Below are 8,370 nucleotides of genomic sequence, written 5' to 3'. Positions count from 1 at the left end.
CAATGAAGGCTGGAGTTCATAGGTTGGTCTTACGGTTCAAAATTTAATCATTATGACCTAATTAATAGATCAGTTGCAGGAAAAATATGAAATTAGCAATAATGAACACTGTTTCTTAAATGAATCTGTTACATTTGTAGTCTACTTTTCTACCAAGCATTCCTAGGGAGCTCTCCTTCCTACTTCATCCTCAGAACAATTCTGTGAAGTACATCCAGCTAAGACATCATGATCTGGCCCTGTGCTGCTCAGGGAGTGCATTGGTTGAATGAGAATTTGAACCTCTGTCTTTTGAGATCTAATCTAACACTCAAATACTTTCCTTGTTAATGATCCCTATGAATCCCCTATTTCACAAATGGGGATCCCAAAAGCACACTGGAGATACACAATAATTATGTCATACTACAAATGGAAAAAGGGATGGAAGAGATTTTAAAATAGATTGTGTTCACTGAAATAGCAGGTTGTGCAAGTTACACTTGACCTTCATAAAGGAAATAAACGGGGCTTCTAACAAACTGGTCCTATGCAGAATTAAGTGTGCTAAACTCATTGATTTCAATGAGTTTAGCCAACCCAATTTTTCATAAGATTCAAATAGGATTGTAGTATATTAGCAATACTAATTCATGACCAATGGTTCTATATCCTGTGCAGATCCTGATTCCACAATGATAATGCAGAAAGTCTTGTAATTTCCAACACCAACCACTTTCCCCCCAAAAATGCCTATAATTGTATAATTTACACCAGTGAGTTCATAGAAAACTTTTCTAATATTCAACCATTAAAAGCACACAAGACCCGGTAATGTTAGAAAGGATGAAATTGTCCAATTCTCTGATCTAGCACAATAGGACTGTATACTTCCTTGTTACTTGTTAAATCTTACTTCTAGATCAGCCATTCCTTGTATGACATTTTAAATGGTTGTAGACATCTTGAAGTGAAAGGGAAATGTAAGCGGTGATTAAGGATATATGATGAATATTTGATGATTTATCTTTCATCACATAATCTGGAATAAAATTCAAATCCTCAAAAAACGTTTAATAGTAATTTAAACTAGAAAGTGCTTGATTAAATGTGCTCTAGGATTAAAAATAATACCAAAGGGCTGCCAGGAACTAAATTCAAAGACTTCAAAGAACATTCTTTTTAAACATCCAAAGTACTGCAATTTAATAAAGATTTTATAAAGTGAGTGGGTTGAATACTTCCCTACAATTTGGCAAACTTCCCTCTGCCCTGTTTCATTCTCTTTCTCATTTTTAAATGTTAAAACTCTGGGTAATATCCATTGTTAGCTAGCTATATGTTCAAGAAGTGGTGTAACATTGCCACCCCCAAGTGAGTTTCCTGAACTGGGCAGGAATTAAAACCTGAGTCCTAGAGAGACACTCTACCCACTGCATCACATCCCTCATTACATTAGCCTGAAAATGGCAAAAAAGGAGGTTACCTACCTGTAACCATATTTCAAGTGTTCCTCTGTGAATCCACACAGATGGGTTGTTCTGCACCTGCACTGAACGTCTCAGAAGTTTCTAGAGATTAAAGACACACGATTAGTGGGACGTTCCCCCGTAGAGCGCATGCTCCGCCCATCCTAGATCCCCTCAGTTCCTTTTTTCCGCCTAGAGTAGTCCACCACGACTAGATAGGCGGGATATAAATTAAATAAATAATAATAATAATAATAATGATGTTTAGACCTGTTTCGGAAGAAAAGAACAATTTGTCAGTTTGATCATCCAGACATATCGTATTTCAAATTTAGTCTCTTTATTTCCAACCATACAATCAATGTTCCGCTGTAAGTTTGTTCTATTTGTATATATCCATGTTTTTGCTTCCCCCCTTCTCAAGCCATTTTTCCTTCCTTTCCCCCCGCTGTTTATGACCTCGTCCGGCCCTTTTAAGTGGTGCGTTGTTTGTGCCAACAAAATACCTCTGACTGACGGGCATGACCATTGTTTGTTTTGCCTGGGTGCACAACACCCCACCCACTCTTATGCGGCGTGCAAAAGATTAACGAAGCCGGCCATCAATCTTGTGACTCCAAAGATTGAGGTCATACCTTTGGGCAAAGTCTCTCAACCCTCCCACGGCTTCTATGGAGACCACACAGTCCCCAGAACCTCAAGCAGAGCGGCAAAATCCACCACAGCCAGCTCCCAGTTCAGTGACTCCTTCTCCACATCACAAGGAGAAATCTGATAAACCGAAATCAACATTGAGGCCAAAGTCGATGTCGAAGACTTCGACCCGAGCCCCAGACTCTTCTAAAAAGAAGAAAGATGACTTCAAAAAAGGCCAAAAAAGGGTCAAATCTATTCATATTGACCCACCACAACCAACCTTGCCTTCTCCTGTCATGGAGAAATCATCCAGAGATGTTCCTGGGTCTACATCTGAGAGGGAGGAACTACCTTCGGCCCAAGCTCCAGTCTCTACTGGTAGCTTGTTGCCTAATACCGGATTTCTCCGGCTGATGTGCAATCCAGCCAGGCTTTGGCCCATTCTAGCCTTGCTTCATCAGGTGGGCAATTGTAATACATCTCTCGGGCTCAGAGTCATCTCAATACTCTCCCAGGAAGCACCAAAAGAAGGGCAAAAATCTTTCACCTCCTCAGTACATTCCCCCATATCGGGAGTACTATTACTACTCACAATCTTCACAATATCAATCTTGTGATGAAGAGAGGGAGAGATACTATCACTATGATCCATACTTAAATGAAGACCCTCAGGAACAACTTTATTATGAGGAACCCAAAAGAGTCAGATACACACTACTGTACCCACCTCAGTATTCGCCATCACTCTCTCCACATCCACTGCCACATCAACATAGATCTCAGCACTCCATGTCCATTTATCCTACTGCTCCAGCCAAACCAACTTTGAAATGCTCACTGCCGGCCATCCAACATTTACACTCCAAACAATCCAAACAGTCCTCTAAACCGTTACAGGTCACCACTACTTATACAGGTCCCCCTACCCAAATGGAAAGATGCCCCACACGTCCTCCCATTCAACTTCAAGCTCCTTCTGTACAAATGTCGCTACTGAAAACTCAGGATCTATCCCCATCTTCATCTTCATCATCTATCCAAGATTTAGACTCGGACACATGTCAAGAATCACCATTGAATCTCCCAACACCTACCTCTGATGTCAATGAAAACCACCCTCCGTCTCCATTTGAAGACTTTACCTCGTACTCCCAACTAGTTTTGAGAATGGCCAAATCCCTGCAACTCGAGATCGAGGAACAGCCACCATCCAAAACCGATTTGATTTTTGATGACATCAATCAAGACAAAACACCTCTACTCAGTCTTACTTTCATCCCAGGCATGTTAGAATTGATTAAACAATTTTGGGATAAACCATCATCATCATTACATATTTCTAGATGCACAGAAAATAATTACAAAACACACAGACCCGATACCGGTTTCCTCACTAAACATCCTACACTTAACTCAGTAATAGTCGAATCCAATCAATCCAGAGCTCGAAATAAATCCTCTGTTGCTCCCACCAACAGGGAAAGAAGAAACTTGGCAGATGAGTCTACTCTCTTACTTCATTCATGCTATGGGCGGTGAACTATCCAGCGGCAATGGGAGCTTACCAAAGACAGTTATGGAATAAGATCCTCCCCATATTGGACTCAGCTCCCAACTTGGTTAAATCAGAGGCTATCAACATTCACATGGAAGCTACTACACTGGCTAAATAGCAGAGAATTGCATCTCGCCACATAGCAGATGCTGCATCAAAATCCCTAGCCACCTCTATTGCATTACGGCGGCATGCATGGCTTCGGTCTACTGGACTTTCCGATGATGCCAAGTTGAGAATACAGGATCTTCCATTTGATTGAGCTGGACTGTTTAATAAAAAACTGATTAAGTCATGGAAAATCTTCATAAAATACACAAGAGAGCCTGATCTTACTCTACTCAGCAAACATTCAAGTACCAACATCCTCAGTTCCAACAACAACCGGTCTATCAACAGTAATTTCAACACCAATCATACCAATGCTTCCAGCTGTAGCATCAATGCAGACCACAATCATCAGATGAAACATTTCAAGACCCTTCACCTCTGGTATCGTCTTCCTTTAGGAATCAACAACAACAACAGCACCGCCAGCCCTTTCATCAGCCTCAGAAAAAGGGTAAGCAATACCTATAAGCTCCAATTACCACTCTACCATTCTCGAGCTCGATTCTGAACAAGATTAAGCCCTTTCTTTCACACATGGCAAGCTATAATTAAAGATTAGTGGGTCCTTCCTATCATCAAGTATGGTTATTTTATAGAGTTTAAATCCCCTCCACCAATTGGAAGAGTCAAAAACACCCCATACTCTTTAGTTCTTCAAGAAGAAATTTCTCTTCTCCACAAACAAGTTATAATCGCAGTTCCTTCATCTGGCCGGCATGACGGTTTTTACTCAAGATACTTTGCAGTTCCCAAAAAAGATGGAGGAGTCCGTCCCATTCACGATCTTAGACATCTCAACAAATTTATTCGACCCTGACATTTCAGAATGCTGACGTTAATCACTATCATCCCTCTACTTTCACAGGGAGACTGGCTTGTTGTGATCTATCTCCAAAACACCTACTTCCACATATCGATTCATCCATGTCATCACAAATTTCTTTGGTTCCAGTTCGACAACACTACATACCAATTCTGCGCCTTCCCTTTCAGTCTCTCCACAGCATCGAGGACCTTCACGAAATGTATGGCACCAGTTGCTGCTCATCTTCGGCTTCAAGGTATCAACATCTTTTCTTATATACACGACTGGTTAATAGTCGCAGCATCCTATCACAATGCCATCAGAGCCACCAATCTTACACTCGACACTCTTTGAGACCTTGGCCTCAAGGTGAATTTTGCAAAATCACACCTTGAACCTTCCCAAAGGGCCATTTACATCAGAGCCCTTTTTGATTCTCTACAAGCCACAGCCTTTCTTCCACAAGAGAGAATCCTCAAATTGAAAACACTATTCAACCTTTTTGATCACTAGCCTCGGTATCAGCCCATCACGCCCAACATCTTCTCAGACTCATGGCATCGACAACCTCGGTCATACAACATGCCCAACTCAAAATGAGATCGCTCCAGTTGTGGTACCTGTCCTTATTCAATCCTATGACAGACTACTCATCTTTGCGGCTAAGGGTAACACCTGAATTGGGGTCTGTAGGACCAGTAATAAAGCTAGTGTAAGTAACACCTAGCCTAAGAAAATCATATACTTTAATATATTTGATATGCCCAAAAGATTATGCAAAGTGCTCCCCCCATCTTTGGTAGTCCAATTATATAAAGAGATCCTGGAATAAGACCAAGAAAGCAATCAAAAAGACCACAGAAATTGAACCTTTCCCTGAACTTCTAATATTTTTTGTTCATTCCTACAAAGAGATAACTGTCAAACCATTTGAACTTGTGTCAGGTATGATTAAGTTATGCAAAACAGCAAAGAATGTTATCAGCAGCTGAATGAGAAATAAATCCTTTGAAGCTGCCATCATGTCACAGCTTACAAGTTCCAAAGGGGTTTAGAAAGAAAACAAAAATGCAAATTTGGTTATAATTGAACTTCTTTTAGCAGACATTGTCAGAACAAACTGTATGTGGCACACCTATGTTAAATTTTTTGATATGCTTTGTCATATTTTAGCATAAAACTTCTAATGTGTTATTTATATAACTTTTTGTAAACTTCAGTAACATTTTTTTATAAAGCTAAATTAATATCTTTCTTCAGTTTGAAATCCATAACAAGCTTCTGCTTCATTCAACACCTTCTCCCTCCCAGCCTTTAAGCTGCTTTGGAAACAAATCAATAGTTCTGCCTGCCAGTGCAGTGGAACTACACGAAGCTGTTCAATACAGCTTCATAAAAGCGATTGGTAAATATTCCATTTACCAATATGTGGTGGAACCTTCCTAGGACATAAATAACATGGTCAGCATCTTATTGCCTTGATGTAGAATGCAAGGGCAATCACATACATCCCTCCCAAAACTCCAGCAGGCTGCCGAGTGCATGCTAATTCTTATGTTGGTCAATTACACAACTGATCAAGCAATGGGAAACCTACTCCAGCAGGAACAGTGCTTATGTGATTACCCTTCTACCTCACATTTAGGCAGTGGGATACTGGCCTACGAGATTTTTCCCTAGATATGTATTGGTTAGAGTTATGCACCTATTCTGAGTGCAGGACAAGTAATAATGGACTCAAGCTACAGAAAGACAGATTTAGGCTGAATACCAGGAAAAACTTCTTAACTGTTAGATCAGTATGACAATGGAACCAATTATTACCTCAGGAGGTTGTGAACACCCCAACACTAGAGGCATTGAAGAGAAAATTGGACAACCAACTGTCAGATCTGCTTTAATTTAGATTCCTGCATTGAGCAGGCCTTATAGGCCCTTCCAACTCATTTATTCTGATTCAGTGATCCTTTATAGTGTTTGCCCACCAATCATTCCAAAGCTTCAGAGTGAGCAATGTACCACTATCTATTTACCAATGGAACTTGTTTTGTAAAGGTAAGAACAGAAGGATAAAAACACACAAGGAAGTTGAACACAGAATTTGACAGGCTTGTACACCTCCTGTGGATCACAAAGTGAACCCAATATTTGTGTGTGTCAGAAACAGCAAGCAGATGTGTGAAACACAATTACCTGCTCCTTGTGTGGCTGAAGTTGGAGATGAAGACGGGAAAAGCATAAACTGTGCCTTTGCACTGAAGGCAGAAACCTGAATCTCATTCCATTTGCCCTATTAGCTCTGCACCACAGTACTGTATAGCATTAAATTGTTGGATTCATCTTCTCACTTATTCTTAAGATAGTGTGCTACATCATACGTAGAAGCCTGATGCTTCAAGGAATCTAAGAAGATTGAAAATGTCATACCGTATTAGCCCAGAGCTTGAAAAAAGATTTTTTTAAAAAATCCTGTCAGCCAACATGGTCAATAATAGCCACGCCAAGTCATGGATTCTGGGAACTGTAGTCCAAAAATGTAACTTTTCTAAACGTTGTGGTAAGAAGGACTTTGGTCTATCCCAGAAACCTATGGCAGTTCCACCCATTTTGAGCCTCTATGTATACTATGCATGACTATGCTATGTCTGGTTTTATATATAACCAGTTCTGGGTGCCTCGGTTGTGGATGGTTCAGGATGAAGTGCTCATGCAATTGGAATTGAGTAGCTGAACATTGATTGGTTAGCATGATTAAAATACTGTAATGTAATCTGGCGGTCTGCAGTTGACTAAGTAGAGAGATGATAAGAGAGAGACAGTTCAAGCAAAGAGCTGAAGGTAGTTTGTTTTGAGGGTCAGTGGTAGACTGGTGAAATTTATGAGTCTGTAGTGGTTAGAATGTGTGTGTAAGAAAACCCGAAATAATTATTTTGAACTTTAAAAATTTATTTAGATCTTACTGTTCTTTTGACCTTTATCATTCATAGCCAAGATCCTACCTTTCCCTTCATACCTATTATCTATAAATAAAAATAAATAAAAATTATATTAAACCAATTGCTCTTCATTATTTGTTTTATGTCTAATTAAGAATAAGGAACCTAGACTACTAACGTACAAGAATACATCCATGTCACGTGAAGCTACGCTTTAGCAAAAAGAGCACAGAGTATTATTGAGATTGTTGTTGTTTAGTCTTTAAGTCATGTCCGACTCTTCATGACCCCATGGACCACAGCATGCCAGGCCCTCCTGTCTTCTACTGCCTCCTGGAGTTGGGTCAAATTCATGTTGGTAGCTTCAGTGACACTGTCCAGAGATTAAGAAACCCTTAATTCACAGAGCATCTGAATTATCTAAAATACTACTAGTTTGGGGCAAAGAAGGCCCTGCTTGGGAGAGCATAATAGCAACAACTCCAAAATACTTAGAAGAATTTTGAGGGTTGGTTGTTCTTGTAGTTTAATACCCCTTGCAACTCCAAGGAGTGATGACTGGGATTTTAGGTGTAAAAGGTGCCTAAGTGGTACCTATGACCACCTGAGGAGTATGTGACATACCTAGTGTGAAGGTGAGTGGAAAGCGCAGTGCCTCCTTGGGTCAGAACATGACAGATCCCACTCCCTTCCCATTAGGGCTTGAGCACAACAGCCTCTCCTGCTGTTCTCCCCCAGGAAGTGGCATTTGGGGACATACTCTCACTGATACTGGAGGCAGTATATAATGAATATACCTTATGTGCCAGCTACTCATAGCCTTATCCTCACTGAATCGGTCTAATTCTCATTTTAATTCATATAAGGATGCGACCATAC

The sequence above is a fragment of the Pogona vitticeps genome, chromosome 1 (assembly GCF_051106095.1).
Source record: "Pogona vitticeps strain Pit_001003342236 chromosome 1, PviZW2.1, whole genome shotgun sequence".
NCBI lineage: Eukaryota > Metazoa > Chordata > Lepidosauria > Squamata > Agamidae > Pogona > Pogona vitticeps.
This window is presented reverse-complemented; position numbering follows the sequence as displayed.